This window comes from Stenella coeruleoalba (genome assembly GCF_951394435.1).
Source record: "Stenella coeruleoalba genome assembly, chromosome: 4".
Classification (NCBI taxonomy): Eukaryota; Metazoa; Chordata; class Mammalia; order Artiodactyla; family Delphinidae; genus Stenella; species Stenella coeruleoalba.
This window is the reverse complement of record NC_137149.1, coordinates 52,050,275-52,065,874: the sequence shown is the minus strand read 5'-3', so window position 1 is coordinate 52,065,874 and position 15,600 is coordinate 52,050,275. Positions and strand designations below refer to the sequence as shown.

Below are 15,600 nucleotides of genomic sequence, written 5' to 3'. Positions count from 1 at the left end.
GGAGCAGGGGCCACGGGGCCTGTGGGTCCCACCCAGCCACCGAGGGAAGGGATGGCGGGGAGGGCCACTGTTGGTTCTCCCGAGGCTCGGGGAGATTTCAGGCTCTTGCTGCCTGTCACTTACATGGCCATGGGCACCAGCCCCACTGGCACCTCCCAGAACCCCAGGCAGACACCACTAACTGAGGCTGGGTCGCTGTCCCAGAGCTGGAACTTTTCTATCTCAGGCCTTTGTCACGATGCAGCTCCCTGCTTATTCTTGATCTCTTCTCAGGAGTCCAGCTGGTGGGTGAGAGAGGGAAACGAGGTGAAGGGCATCCAGGAGGAAAGCAGGTGCTACAGAGAGAGAAATGGGAGTGGGGAGGGGAGGGCCTCCATCTTCGCTTTGCCAACTTCAGAGCCAAGAGGCTAATGGCAGATACATCAGACATGGCGCCCTAGATGAACTCAGATACTGGGGACAGACCAACAACAGGGAGCTGCACGGTAACTGGCTAAGGCACAGGCCCCAGTCCCTGAGTCCTGCCCACCAGACCGCCCACAGCACTTCGCCCGGCCCCATGGGTGGCCACCAGGGCGGCGCCGAGGCTAGCGAAGCCCCACCTCTCTGCCCCTTCCTCCTCCTGCCCATATTCAGAAAGCTTCCCAGGCTGACAGGGACCCAAACCAGAATGCTGTCTCTCTCTGCAGAGGGAACTCCTTATATGGCCTCGATCCCCTTCAAGGACCGTCGGTATTTCTCTGTCTGGACGCCACACGGCTCTAGTGTTCAGGCGAGAACCTTCTTTGCAAATTCTTGACAACACTGTTTTTTAAATTTTTACACCTCCTGCTCCCCTTATATTTCAGCACGCTGAAATGTGTCTAAAAGGATTTGTCGTTCTTCCTGGGCCTTTATTCCTTTGCTCTTTCCGTCTACCCTGCTGCCCTGGTTGGTCCTGTGTTAAATGTTAATAACTTTAGAAACAACTCTAAGGAGTCGCGGGGAAGTGCTAGGCTGTTACCTCCTGAATATGCAGATGGAATTTCCCCCTCCCTGCAAACCCCTGACATTTCTAAAGTTTGTTTCATTCCCTTCGTCACACCACTCACCCCTCTGGCTTTATGTCTTGTTTATTATCCCTTTAAATTACATACCCCCATAAGAGAGAGAGGGAAAGTTCCACAAGGAGAACAAAGAAAGTTAAGGCCTTTTAAAGTACATTTATGGAGGCTTTTCATGAACTTCACAAACGGAGTAAAAAACAAGTGTGAAAGGATTTTTCAAGAAAGGAACATGCTTTTGCAATTTGCTGGAAGTTTTCCCTTGCGTTCCAGAAAAGCAGCCTCCCCATTACTCACGAGGGAAGCACGCAGGCCAGGGGGGAAGGGGAATCAGGGAATAAAAACAGGCCTTCCCCCCCCCCCCCGTCCATGTGCAAGCAGCACTTAATAATCAAATTGAAAAAACACACAAATGAAATTAAAACGTTTTCCAAATGGGCTGCAGCCCTGAGGCCAGACTTCATGGGGCCATGGCCAGCGAATTTGTATCTTTGCCTTAATTGGGCTCCAGGCAAAGCGGCTGTTAGAAAAGCCAGATTCTGGTGTCAGCGGGAGGGGAGGACACGACCAGTAGAGGCAGAGAGGCTGCTGGGGAACAGCAGCCCAGCCTCTCTGTGTTCTCCTCTCCCGGGGGCGTCACTCATCACCTGGGACTCAGTTTCTAAGCCTGCTCAGACCTCTCCCCTATGGCAGGAACCCTCGCTTGGCCATGCATCTGCACCAGCTCACTCACTTACTTGCTCATTCACTCCCTCAGTCCCAACAGCATACAGCTTTGTCGCCAATCTTAAAGCAAAAACAGAAAAAAACCCCAAAAGCCAAAAATGTCTCTTGACCCCCTTCCCCTCTGGCTGCGACCCCATCCCCTGTTCAGCTGTCCGTACTCGCTGTGTCCAGTCACTCCCTTCCCAGTCTCTCCTGAGCCCCGGCAGGTCTGCTGTTTGCCTCCGTCACTCTGCCAAAGCTGGTCAAGGTCAGTGGTCCCTCTGTCTGTATGTGATAAACCCAGGTCTCAGGCCTCGTCTTTGACCCACCAGTAGTAGGGGTCCAGCACCTCCTGCTGGAGAAGACGCTGTGCTCGCTTGGCTTCACCCCACTACTTTCTCTGGGTTTTCCTCCACCCTGGCAAGTGCTTCAGAGCCGCCTTGGCGGGTCCGTCCTTTTTCCTGCCCTCTTACATCGGGGCACCCGGTGTGCACTCCTTGGACCTTCTCTTTATGTTCATTCCCTTGGTGACCTCATTCAGTCTCCTGGTTTTGAAATTATCTAATATGCTGATGACTCCTGCATTTTAATCTCCTTTTCCCAGCTTCTCTCCTGAATTTCAGACTTGTGTACCCAGCTGCCTACTCAACATCTCCACTTGGGTATCAAATAGATAGTTTAAACTTAATATGCGGAAAATCGATTCAAGTCCAAAATCTTTACAACGAGCCTACACATTCTACCACTCTTACGACTTTTTCACCTTCCTCTAGCAACACTGGCTCCTTGCTGTTCCTCGAAAAGGCCAAGCAGGGGACTTCCCCGGGGGTCCAGTGGTAAAGAATCTGCCTTCCAATGCAGGGGATGTGGGTTCGATCCCTGGTCGGGGAACTAAGATCCCACAGGCCATGGGGCAACTAAGCCCGCGCGCCACAACTACTGAGCTTGCGTGCCTCAGCGAGGGAGCCTGTGTGCCGCAAACTACAGAGCCCATGTGCCCTGGAGCCCACGCACCACAATTAGAGAGAAGCCCCTGCACCACAACGAAAGATCCCTCAGGCCTCAACGAAGACCCTGCGTGCCGCTACTAAGACCCAATGCAGCCAAAAAAAAAAAAAAGGCATGAAAGTAGCTAGTACATAACAAGTACTCAATAAAATGTACAACTGTAAAAAATTTAAAAAGGCCAGGCAGGGCTCTGCTCTGGGGCCTTTGCATTGACTGTTTCCTCTCCTTTGGAAGACTCTAATTCCAGATATTCACACAGCTAACTTTAGAGTTTTTAATAAAGTTTTCCTGAACCACGATCCAATCAAATGCATGGTTTTTGTTGAGTCTCTTTAGCCTCTTTTAATCTAGAACTTCCTTCACAATTAAAAATAATGATATTGATTTTTTTAAAGAAACCATCTCGAGGGCTTCCCTGGTGGCACAGTGGTTGAGAGTCCGCCTGCCGATGCAGGGGACACGGGTTCGTGCCCCGGTCCGGGAAGATCCCACATGCCGCGGAGCGGCTGGGCCCGTGGGCCATGGCTGCTGAGCCTGCGCGTCCGGAGCCTGTGCTCCGCAATGGGAGAGGCCACAACAGTGAGAGGCCCGCATACCGCAAAAAAAAAAAAAAAAGAAACCATCTCGAGCATCTTATTGAGAGTCACATGGTCTGCAGCGGCCTGGCCATCTCCACTTCATGTCATTTAACTTGTTCTTCTATCCCCTGTATTGCCTGGAAACATGGCCTCTTTTCTGTCCTTCTAGCGCTATTTCTCTTGATAGCATCTGACATTCCTTCCTGTTGCCTTGAGCTCTCTGCTGGTTCCCTGCCTATGTCACTGGCAGCTCCTTCTCAGCCAGCCTCCTTTCAAGTTACTTATCCTTCCTCATTCATGTGGCCACCTGAAATGTCAATGTTTCCCCAAGGTTTTGTTCCCAGCCACCATTATTCTCATTATGTGTAAATTCGTTTACTTACATTTCTCCATCTACTCTCTTTATACTAATGGTCCCAAAGTTATGGCTCAAACTATCTGCTAGAATCTCCAGTTGGATGGTATTCATTCTTCCACTCTCTTTCTCTCTCCTAAGCTGTCTTTCTAGAACCAACTTTGTGACAGGCGTTGCGGATGAAGTTAAGAACAAGGCACATGTACTCCCTGCCCTCATGGAGCTCACCATCTATGAGGGAAGATAGACTGTAAAGAAATAGACTGGAGAGTGGGCAGGGGCAATGCATGCGAGGTACGGAAGGTCACATTGAGGACTTTGGACTATAGCTAAGAGGACAGAGAAGTCCCTGATCAGATCTCTTCAGTTTGCCCTCAAGACAGTCACTCCGACTACAATGCAGAAAACAGGAACAAAAGCAGATGGGTATGCACAGGTAGGTAGGGAACAGGTAAGAGTTGATGATGCCATCTCAAACTCAGCATAGCCCAAACTGGTCATTATCTTTTCTTAAGACCTACACTAGTTTTTCTTATCCAACCACCCAATTATCTAGGCTTGAAGCCAAGAGCCACTGCCTTAATTCAGAGTCTCATAGTTACTGCAGTGGTCTCCTAGGTGACCTGTCTCACTCTACTTCATCTTCACTGTGGAGGGTATGGGTTTTTCTTCACCTCTTCCCCCTCTTCCCACCTACTTTCTGGAGTTGTTGCATCCAAGGGAATTGAACATTGCTGTAATGCAACTCAAGGAGACCCTGTATGCCACACATAGGTGCTGAGACTCTGCTAGCCAATTTACTTGTATACTACGAGACACACCTGGCACGTTCTTTAAGGCATCCCAATGTCAGAACAGACTTCCATCTTAAAATTTTATTCCTCCTCCTCCACCTGCAAGACCTCAAGTCCCCTCTATCCCCTGAGAAGACATTGGGCTGGTGAAGTGGATAGTGGCTGACACCTAAGGAGGGGCACATAGTGGAGTGAGTGGGAAGGGCGGGAAGAGGAAGCTAAAAGCAAAGGGGCTCAAAAGGAGTTGAGATAGGACCCAAGGGAGAACTTCTTAGGTACTCTTTGAGGGCTGGAGGGTGACTGTGGGGTTGTCCCAATATTTTAAATGTTAATATGACATGGAGAGGAGTTAAGTTATCCAAGGAGCCCACTCAAAACTCCTCAACACACTCTGGACCAGAATTGGGCTGGTCTATAGCCCTTGAACTTTATTTGGAATGAATGAACTTTCTTCAAAGGTGGATACACACATGCTTGCCTGTGCTTCCCTGGTTAGGGAGGCAGTGTGTCCTTACGCTCCCCCTTCTCACAGGTGAGCAGATGTGTAGATTCCTCCACCATGGAGACAAAAGGCTAAGGAAATGAACGAACGGATGAAGAAGTGAATGCCATGCACTGTGATGTGTTGGACACGTCATCACTCAACACAGGTGCGATGCTGTCTCCTTTCTGAGAGTCAAGATCATAGGCAAGGAATAGGTCAAGAGTGCACACTAGGATATTTGGGAAGGAAAGGTAGAGCTGACGGGGAGGGGGGGGGTAGAGCCAGGAAAAGGGGAAGTGGAGGGTGGCTGGAGAGCTAAGAGCTGTCGTTTAGGTTTCCCATGGCTCTCCTACGACTACTATATTCTTTGCTTATGGGAGAAGAGTGGTTCTTCAAAGAGCTGAGAAAATGCTTTTTAATTCTGAAGTTGAGAGCTCCCTTCAACTCTTCCCAGGTCCTCAGCCTTGAGCACAAGTGAAAAGGTATGAGTTGCAAGATTGAAGGTGTAAAGGAAAGTTCAGCTGATTTGAGCCTTCCCATCAGGGCCATGTAGGTAGATGAGTTATAGGGTCAAAGGAGGTTGCATTTCAGAGTGTTTAGGCATGGTGTGTCACCTCCTCAGAGACCCCAAGGACGTGAGGACCCTGTGGCAGCCAGAAAGTCCTTCTAAGGTCAGATCTTTATGTTGGATCTTTTCCTGGAGCAAAGGGACACTAAAAGTCAACAGTGACTAATATTTCTTGAGTATCCACAGAAGTTGGGCCTGAAGAACCCAGAGGCAGTCCTTAAAATATTTGTTCTTAAATATTTATGTAGCTCTGACAGTGGGCTGAGCATGATATATGGAGGAGAAAGTTGAGCAACGTAAGCTCCCTTTTTACTAAAGTATAGTTTAGTAAGGCAAGGAAGACAATGACACAAAAATATTGTGACTCAACGAAGGAAGAACTATAAGAGAGCATAGTCTCTGTGGCTGAGGGAGTGTCGAGGAGTGCATGGCCAACTCTTCTTGATTAAACCAGGAAAGGAACTTTTGAAATGGGTGTTGATGGATGAATATGAGTTCTCCAGAAAGAGGTGCAGAAGATGCCTCTGGGCTGGCTCTCTAGACCAAAGGAACATGTAACATTAAAAGACATGGGGAGAACAAGAACTGGAAGCAGGGACTTGAACAGATACTGTACACCAATGCTCAGAGCAGCATTACTCAAAATTGCTAAAAGATGGACACAACCCAATGTCCACTGATAATGAATGAATAAACAGAATGTGGCATATACAGACAATGGAATATTTTCAGCCTTAAGAAGGAACGAAATTCTGACACATGTTACAACATGGATGAAACTTGAAGACATTATGCTAAGTGAAAAAAGCCAGACACAAAAAGACAAATACTGTAGGATTCCATTTATATAAAGTACCTAGAGTAGTCAAATTCATAGAGTCAGAATGTAGAATGGTGGTTGCCAGGGGCTGCAGGAAGGGAGAATGGGGATTTGTTGTTTAAGAGGTTCAGAGTTTCAGTTTGTGATGATGGAAAAGTTCTGGAGATGGATGGTGGTGATGTTTGCACAACAATATGAATGTACGTGATGTTACTAAACTGTACACCTAAAAATGGCTAAAATGGTAAATTTCATGATATGTCTATTTTATCACAATTTTAAAAAATTAACAAGAAAGAGGATGTGGGGAGAGAGATAACTGAGATGTTTCTGGAGAATGGTGAACGCATAGGTATGACCAAAACTTTAGATGTGGGTTAGAGACTGACCAGCTAAATTTAGTCCAGTTAATGAAGTTTTGTACCTAAGGAGGTGGGACTTTACATCAGGTGTAATGGAAAGTTAACAGAGGTTTGAAGCAGGCAAGAACCAAGGTATTTTAGGAAAGTTTTAGCTTTCAGAAGCTGAAAAGGCTCTGAGGAGGTGAAAGCTAAGGAAGAGGCTCCTACAGTAGCCTCTGTATCAGATTTGATGAGAGCTGGAACTTGCCACGGAGATGAGGAGGTGGGAGCGTCAAGAGATGAAGCTGCATTGACAGGGACATATGTCTATAGAATTAAGTGTGAAGTTGAGGGATCATGGGAAGCTGAGGATGCATCCGAGCCTTCTGGCTTGGGGGACCGAGTGGACAGTGGGAACAACCACTAACTTAAGGATTTCAGGGAGAAGAGTGTGTTTTGTGGGGAAGAATACACATTTGATTTAAGACCTGTATAAGTTTAAAATGCACTTGTATTTAGTGCCATGTGATTATGTAATGTCTTTGGTCTCCGTTTCTTTCACTGTGCTGTTCTTGTCTCTAAAGCTAGAGTTTTAAGCACACAGATCTGGTGCATTCATTCATTAATTCATCTGTTCATTCCTTCAAGAAGCATTTATTGAGCACATTTGCATTGATTATTCATTTATGCAACCTTCACCTCTGTTCTGGCCCAATACCAAGAATAGGCAGTAAATCCGGGCATGGAATACAGTTATTCTGCCATTAGGTTTTTTCCACTGTACAATAGCTTCCTCTTACTAAAGAAAGCAAGCAAGGTATACAACAGGCCCTCTCTATGCTCAGATCTCATTTAAATTTTCCCAATAACCCTATGAGACAAGTACTGTTATAATTTTTCAGGGAGGGAACGATTATAAAGGGACAATAGGAGATATGGGGGATGATGGATATTTTCATTGTGATTGCAATAATCGTTTAACTGGTATATATATATATATATATATATATATATATATATATATATATATATATACACACAAGTCAAAACTTACCAAATTATACACTTTAAATTTGTAAAGCTCATTGCATGATAATTATACCACAATAAAGCGGTTTTATAGAATTTTTGGTCAATAACTACAAAGTAACTTTCGATCAGGTGTCATTTGCTGAGAAGTCAATAATTTAGTTATAAATGACAAACAAAAAACCTGTCCCTCTGTGTTTCTACCCCTTAGACCTCTGTTTCTCATTTTTTTGGTAGCCAGTTTCCCCCCGTACTTTCTTCTCCAGAATGGCTTTGGTTCAAATAGAGCTGAGTTTTTTGTTTGTTTGTTTCAGGTGTAATTTACAGAGGTCAAATTTACCCTTTTTAGTGTACAGTCCTGTGTGTTTTGACACACAGGTTATACACATACATGTGTATAACCACCACCACAATCAAGATAGAAAGCAGCCTTTCGGCCGGAACTGCCATCTTCCCGTAATTCACCAAAATGACCAACACAAATGGAAAGAGGAGGGGCACCCACTACATGTTCTCTAGGCCTTTTAGAAAACATGGAGTTGTTCCTTTGGCCACATACATGTGAATCTGCAAAAAAGGTGATGTTGTAGATATCAAGGGAATGGGCACTATTCAAAAAGGAATGCCCCACAAATGTTACCGTGGCAAAACTGGAAGAGTCTACAGTGTTACCCAGCATGCTGTTGGCATCATTGTAAACAAACAGGGTAAGGGCAAGATTCTTGCCAAGAGTATTAATGTGCGTATCGAGCATATTAAGCACTCTGACAGCTGAGATAGCTTCCTGAAACGGGTGAAGGAAAATGATCAGGAAAAGAAGGAAGCCAAAGAGAAAGGTACCTGGGTTCAGCTGAAGCGCCAGCCTGCTCCATCCAGAGAAGCACACGTCGTGAGAACCAGTGGAAAGGAGCCTGAACTGCTGGAGCCCATTCCCTATGAATTCATGGCATGATGGGGGTAAAGAAAATTAAAAGACCTGAACTGTTAAAAAAAAAAAGATAGAAAGCATTTCCGTCCTCCCCCAGATTCCCTTGTGCCCCTTAGACGTCAATCCCCTTTCCTCAACCCCAGCTCCTGGCAGCCTCTGATGTATTCTTTTTCCCTACAGTTTTGCCTTTTCCAAAATGTCGTATAAATGGAATTATACAGTAGGGAGCCCTTGGAGTCTGCTTCTGTCACTTTGCACAGGCTTTCTCCACCTCAACACTGTTGACACTGGGGCCAGATCACACTTTGCTGTGGGGCTGTCCTGGGCACTGTAGGATGTTTAGTAGCGTCCCTGGCCTCCACCCACTAGATGCCAACAGCATCTCCCTCCTAGACTGTCACAAACAAAAATGTCTTCAGATATTGCCAGATGTCCCCTGGGGGTCAAAATCACCCCTGGTTGAGGACCTCTGACCTAGAATAATGCATTTGAGATCACATGTGTTGTTGTATGTAAGTTTCCATCCTTTTTACTTAGATCATCGTAACTACTACCACATACTGTCTGTACAAAATAGGACCATGCAGAAGGAACTGGAAAGAACCGAACACAGACCCAAACCACGGTTGGAATAGGCCTCTCTGGGATGAGGAATGAGCTGGTATGGAGATAGAAGTTTCATTTTCCTCTGAAAGCATTTTTTTCTTCCAGACAGAGACTTGAAATACGGTAGTCAACTGCTCTCAATCCAAATGGGAGGTTTCACCTAAAATATCTACCGTTACCGAACTTCCCAGAACGTAGCCACACTCAGGAGCGGACAACTGAAAAGACGGCAGGAGTGACTGTGAGGGCCGGTGCCCTGACCCACGGGCAGGATGGGCAAATCTCTCCATCTCTTGGAATCTCACGTATCAAACAAGGATTATGGCCAGTGGGACGGTTAGCGCTGCAATGAGGAAGTGCTGGGAAGTGAAGAAAGCAAGCAAGTTCCCTCTTCTCCAAGTGGCTGGGCGGACACAGCCATCTCACCACTCTGGTTTCCACTGTTTGCTTGTTGGCTCACTCGTGCATACTTTATGCTGTCTGTCCGCTAACAGCCTGTACCCACTTAATTGCCTGTGACCACACATCTGCTATGGTGGTGAGCGGCCGTCAATGCACTTAAGGGGTGGGAAGGGCTTTCGGCAGGGAAATGCTCTCCAAAATTCTGGAGCAGGGACTGGAGAGCAAAAAATGCCCTGTGCTTGGCCAGACATAGTGCCTTTGAGATCTGTGCTGATTGGATGGGGGCACTGAGGTTTCTGTTTGGAAGAAAAACACTTCTAGGGAAAGCACGAGTGGAATCAGCCTTTGCATTTCTCAAGAACACTGTTTATAATAATAGCAATCCCATGATTTTGCAAAGCTGCATTTGTTGACTGAGTTAAGTAAATAAATGAACAAATTTCGTATACAGCTGTCCCAAGGCAAAAGTGGGAAACAGATAAAGCTGGTCATGGGTGCTTCCAGATCCTATGTTCAGCTCTTTTTTTTTTTTTTTTTTTTTGCTTTTTAATAAATTCAACAAATATTTAATGAGCAACTCCTAGGCTCCAGGCGCTGTGCTGTGAGGTAAGAAGTGGTATATGTTTAAAGTCATCACATGGTACACTTTAAATCTATTACAATTTTATTTGTCAATCATACCTTGGTAAAGCTGGAGAAAACAGTGTGAGAATGATAAAACACAGCCTTCACCCTCAAGTAGCTCACTGTTGCGTCCTGTGACAGCTGGGAACAGCTGGATTACTGTGTGATGCACAAACAATGGAAGCAAAGAGGTGGCCTGTGCTCTTCACCATCATGCTCTGCTTTCTCATGGCGCGTGGGCGAGACTGTTTCTCAGATGCTAGATCCCAGATGAATTCATTCGACAAATATTATGTGTCGGACACTGTTCTTGGCACTGGGTGGATAGCAGTGGACAGAAAAGGATTAAAAAAATCTCTGTCCTCAGGGGTCTCATGGGGTGAGGCCCCCAGTACAAAAGTAATTAGGTAAATGGTAGAGTAGATTTTACAGAGAAACATAAGGCAAGCAAGAGAAACAGGCAGTGCGGGGGACTAGGCTGCACTTTTCACTGGGGTAGTCAGGGAAGGCCTCGTATTTGAACAAACACCAGAAAGAGTTGAAAGGGCAGATATCTCTGGAAAGAACATTCCAAGCAGAGAAATTAGCAAGTTCAAAGGTCCTGGGGTAGAAGCATAGCATTTGAGGGCTAGTCGACAGCAAGGCCAATGTAAGCATAGAGTAAGCTGGGAGGAAAGCAGGAGACAAGGTCCAGGTGCAGAGCCACGTGTGGAGGGCTGAGGGTTATGGTGAAGACTTTGGTTTCTACTCTGCGTTGTGATAGTATGTGCTATAGTTTGAACATTTGTGTCCACCCCTGCCTGCCCCCCGCCCCCAGTCTTCAGATCCATATTGCTGCTAAGATTCTACAGGGTTGGCCTGCCTGGGCTGAGTCTCATGTTGACATCACCCAAACTCCCAGCTACGATGCAGCTTTGCATGCCCATGGAAAATTCCTTTCCCAAGGCTGTGGCCAGTGCCAAAGTTTGTGTTCTCAACCACAATGCTAAGTGGCCTCCAGATCCTGGGCTATATCACCTCCAGGGTCAATCCTCCAGCACGCTCATCTTACAACAACAGCCGTCCTTGGAAGACCATACAGGAGCATAAAATAGCACACTGGTTGCGATGATTTTTAGCGCCGCTCAACATGAAGTGGCACTCTTTGGTCCTCAAAGGTACTAGGAACCTTGGAAATAAATAACCACTTGTCCCAGTCTCTTAGGGAAAATAAAACATGGTGCCAAGACAGGAATAAAATGTCATTTATATATGTTGAGAGGCAACATGGTAGGAGAAGGGCATGGGCTTTGGTGTTAGATGGACCTGACTCACCATCCTGACCTTATTGCTTATTTGCTGTGCAAGCTGGGGCCAGAGACAAAAGCTCTGCGTCCAGCAATTTTCTTACTTGGAAATGAAAACAGGGCCTCCTTGCAGGGTTGTCACATGAGTAAAGAAATGAAGTATAGGGTATATGACACATTAATGCTGGACGTGCAGGCCCAGCGGCCATGGCTCACGGGCCCAGCCGCTTCGCGGCATGTGGGATCTTCCAGGACCGGGGCACGAACCCGTGTCCCCTGCATCGGCAGGCGGACTCTCAACCACTGTGCCACCAGGGAAGCCCAAAGATACTTCTATTATTCCTCGAGCACCCTTGCAGAGGCTGGGGTAGTACAGGGTGAGCAGCGCCGTGCGTGTGTGTGCAGGTGTGTGTGCGCGGGTGTAGTCCCGGCCTGAACCTATCTGAATTCATCCATGTAAGACTGGCTGTGTCTGGTAAAGAAGTGGGTGAACTTCCAGGAGTGGGTTTGTGGGAAGATGTTTGGGTAGAAGGAGAATAAGGGGACAGTTTTGTCAGGTGTTCCTAAGTGGGGACGGGAGAGTCAGCCTTGGACATTGTTGCCTGACCTGGTCCCAGAGATGTGAGTTTGAGGAGGGGCTGCCGGAAGACACCAGCTGAGTTATATTTATGAGATTCTAAGCCCCCCTGCTGTTGCTCATCCCCAGGGTGTCTCATGGACCCTTGTTTGGCTCTCTCCTCCTTCATCATGAGTATAACCAATTCCATTCGCTGTGGAAACTAAAAGCGTCGTGTCTGTTTTCCTGCTTAGAGTCTATAGCTACACCGCCATCTTTCCCATAGGCTGGGGAAGGCTAAGGAATCTCAAGTTGTATCTACTTGGATATATATGTAAATATGGAGGAAGAGGATGTTATAAAATTTTATGAGATGCTAAAAATGACCCTTACTTGAGTTATTCGATTCTTACTAAGACAAGCGTCTTCCTACTCCAACATCCCCAGGAAATAGCAGGCTTGCTCCAAAAACCCAACAAGATCATTCTCTGGTCTTTCTTCCCTCAGCTTGAGCTCATCTGGACTCTGACTCGCACGGTTTGCATCCCACTGAGGTTAGGGTGTTCGATTCCATTTCGGATTTACTTCCTTCTTGAGGGTAGACAGTTACAGTAATGGCTCCCAGTGGAGCCAGGGGTCCCTCCCTGTATCCACACCCTGGTGTCGTCTCCTCCCACATGGACTCAGAGCTTGGCCATGCGACTTGCTTTTGCTAATGGGACAGCAAATGTAACACAAGCGGAGACTGGAAAGTGATTGTGAGTTGAGTCTTTCCCTCTCTCCTGCTGCTTTTGGAACCTAGCCACCGTGTGGAGAAGCCACGGTTGGTTTCTGGAGACATGCAGCCCAGCTAAGAGGCCGCATCCATGCCTAGATAAGTGAGGAAGGCCATCTTAGACTACCCAACCCCATTATGAGCTGCCAGATGGTAGCAGCCAGATGACCCCAGGTGAGATGACTAGAAGAACCATACTGCTGAGCCTAACCAAACTGCTGACCTCCAGAACCATGCATAAATAACATGGTGGTTGTTTCCAACCACTGAGTTTGGGGATGGAATGTTACTCAGCAAAGGCTAAGTCACACAATATTCTTTCTGCCTTTTGTACTTTTCTACCAACTTACTAGCACTTTCATTCTGTCCACCACTCCTTCCGGAAGACAGTGCCCTCTGCCCCTCACAGGCACCTCAGCTGACCTTTCACCAAAGGGAAACTCATCCTGCACCCAGAAGCATGGGTTCCGTCAGCAAAGGTCCAATGGCTGTCGCTGTACTGCTTCCCCTTAAGAGTTAAGCTCTGACTTCACTGCATGCAAAGTTTCCTCTAAATTTTTTCTTTTTGGAAAAAAAATGTGGTTTTGCTTCCAAATGATGTTCCAAATGTATCTGGCTCACCAAGGAGTAATCCGTCAGCTGGAAAACGCAGCGATGCTGCTATTTTAGTATGGCACCAGGCCTCTGGCTTCTTGATCTGCCAGGGCTGCCGATGCTTCTTTATGGAAAACTAAATCAACCGCCTGAGATCCAGAGACTTGTCCCAAAGGGGTATTTCAGAAAGGAGAGGCCCTCTGCCTTCTTTCCATTCTGCCTCTTTCTACCCAACTCCTAGCTCCTCCAGGCAAAATGGGTCTTCTTCCCTTGGGGCAACCGAACTTCTAAACTGCTTAAGTGGAGGCCCATCTGTTGTCCCTGACCCTTTGGCTTCTCCCCACACTCACCCTAATTGTTCTCTGATGAAGGCTAAACGTAAGCCTGTGTAACACTCCAAAAATGCACGGCTGGCCGAACCCAACATTACCAAGAGAGACAGCTATGAGAAAACAATATGCCTGTTTGCTCGACCTCCCTTTCTGCAGGCAGACTAATTCTGGAAACTTTCCCACCCTCCGAGGGCAGAGGTGCTTTGCTAATTCTGCCAAGTGTCAAAATGCACGGCGTTTGAACAGCTTCGTCAGGCTAGTGCTGTTGAGCAGACTGTCCCCTGGTAGAAACTCCTGTGTATTCCGTGCAGAAAGCATCTGCCCTGGACCCAGTAAAGGGCGCAGTTTAAGGAGGGGTCACTTCTTATGGAACTAGTTGCCTTTTCTCAGGCACTGCTCTTCCCTGAAAGAGATTAGCTGGGCAAAGGTCACTGAGGAGAAGCAGCGGCTCAGAGGTCACCTCAGGTACTGGGAATGACTCATCGACCACAGAGAAAGGGACTGGGGCTTGGAGTGAGACCAGTAGGATCCGGGCCCAGCCTAGTGGTCTAAATGTCAGCTGTGACCCGGGAAATGCACTCGGGATCCAAGCTTCCTAGGCCTCACTAATCTGGGTCAGAGAAGGCTCACGATGACAGTAAGGGATCTGGCCCCCCTTGCTTCTCTCTCTCCACCCAAAAGGTCCAGGAGCGTTCCCTTCTGTCTCACGTCTTCAGGGGAGCTTTCCTTGCCCCCACTCCCAGCCTGATCATCCCTGGAATCTGCTTATCTATCTCTCCCTCCTTTGTGCCCCTGCTGTGTCCTGGACATTTTCCTGTAGAGAACTTCTACACTTGATTACGTTTACTGGTTTTCAGGATTTGCTCCTTCTAATGGACTCATGCCTCCTGCAGAGAGGGGATGTGTTGTATTTACTCCATATTCCCAGCTGCCAGCCCAACGCGGCACTCAGCACTGAGGGGATGAGTGGTCCTTCGCATTTTCCATTGAACTCAGAGAAGCCGGCCCACCCGAGGTCACCCAGCAGCCGAGCGCCTGAGCCTGGATTTAGACCCAGGTTTGTCCTAATCTAAAACCTGTGCTCTTACGGTGCTCCACTGGCCTCCCCAGGCAGTAATCCCTGCCCGCCCCCCCACCATGAGCACCCTTACACGCACACAGTGGTCACAGGAGAGCATGGGCAGAATTACAGCTTGTCGGAGATGAAAATGATTTAAGACACCATGGAAACCAACTCAATTATTTAACACACGAGGAAACCGAGATTAAAGAAATTAAATTATTTGTGTGAGTTGATACGCTTTGGACCTACTTTAAAATTTGGTCTAGGGCTATTCCTGTCAATAATCATGTTCCATTTAATTTAACCCAGAGCCCCGTGGAAGATACATGACGGAGTGACAGACAGTTCCTGCCTTCGGAGAGATTTCAGTGTAGTTGGGAGAGAAATAGAAACTTAGCTATAAATACAGGGCAGGACACGAGGGGTTCGAAGCGGTTCAGGCCCTCAGAGGAGGCAGAACTCTCGCACTGACTTAGCAGAGTCAGGAAAGACTTCACACAGGAAATGATATTGAGATGAGCCTTGGCAAAGGGCTAGATGATGGACGGCTAGGGCAGGGGGCCCAGCACGTGCAATGGCACGGAGATGGGAAAGTGCATCCTGTGCACCTGAGGAATGGTAACATGCAAATGGTAAGTCTGCCGAGCTCTGGGCTTTGCCTACAGGTGCAGGACGGTAGGTGAGGCTGCAGGGGGAACTGGGGCATGCT

At 47.4% G+C, this 15,600-nt stretch overlaps 1 pseudogene across 1 annotated transcript; it reads left to right on the top strand.

Annotated features, from left to right (window-relative positions):
* The first annotated feature begins 8,194 nt into the window (after nucleotides 1–8,194).
* Nucleotides 8,195–8,677, top strand: LOC307185591 (large ribosomal subunit protein eL21-like; annotated as a pseudogene). The gene has a single exon. The product of its transcript is annotated as a large ribosomal subunit protein eL21-like (transcript).
* The last annotated feature ends 6,923 nt before the right edge of the window (nucleotides 8,678–15,600 follow it).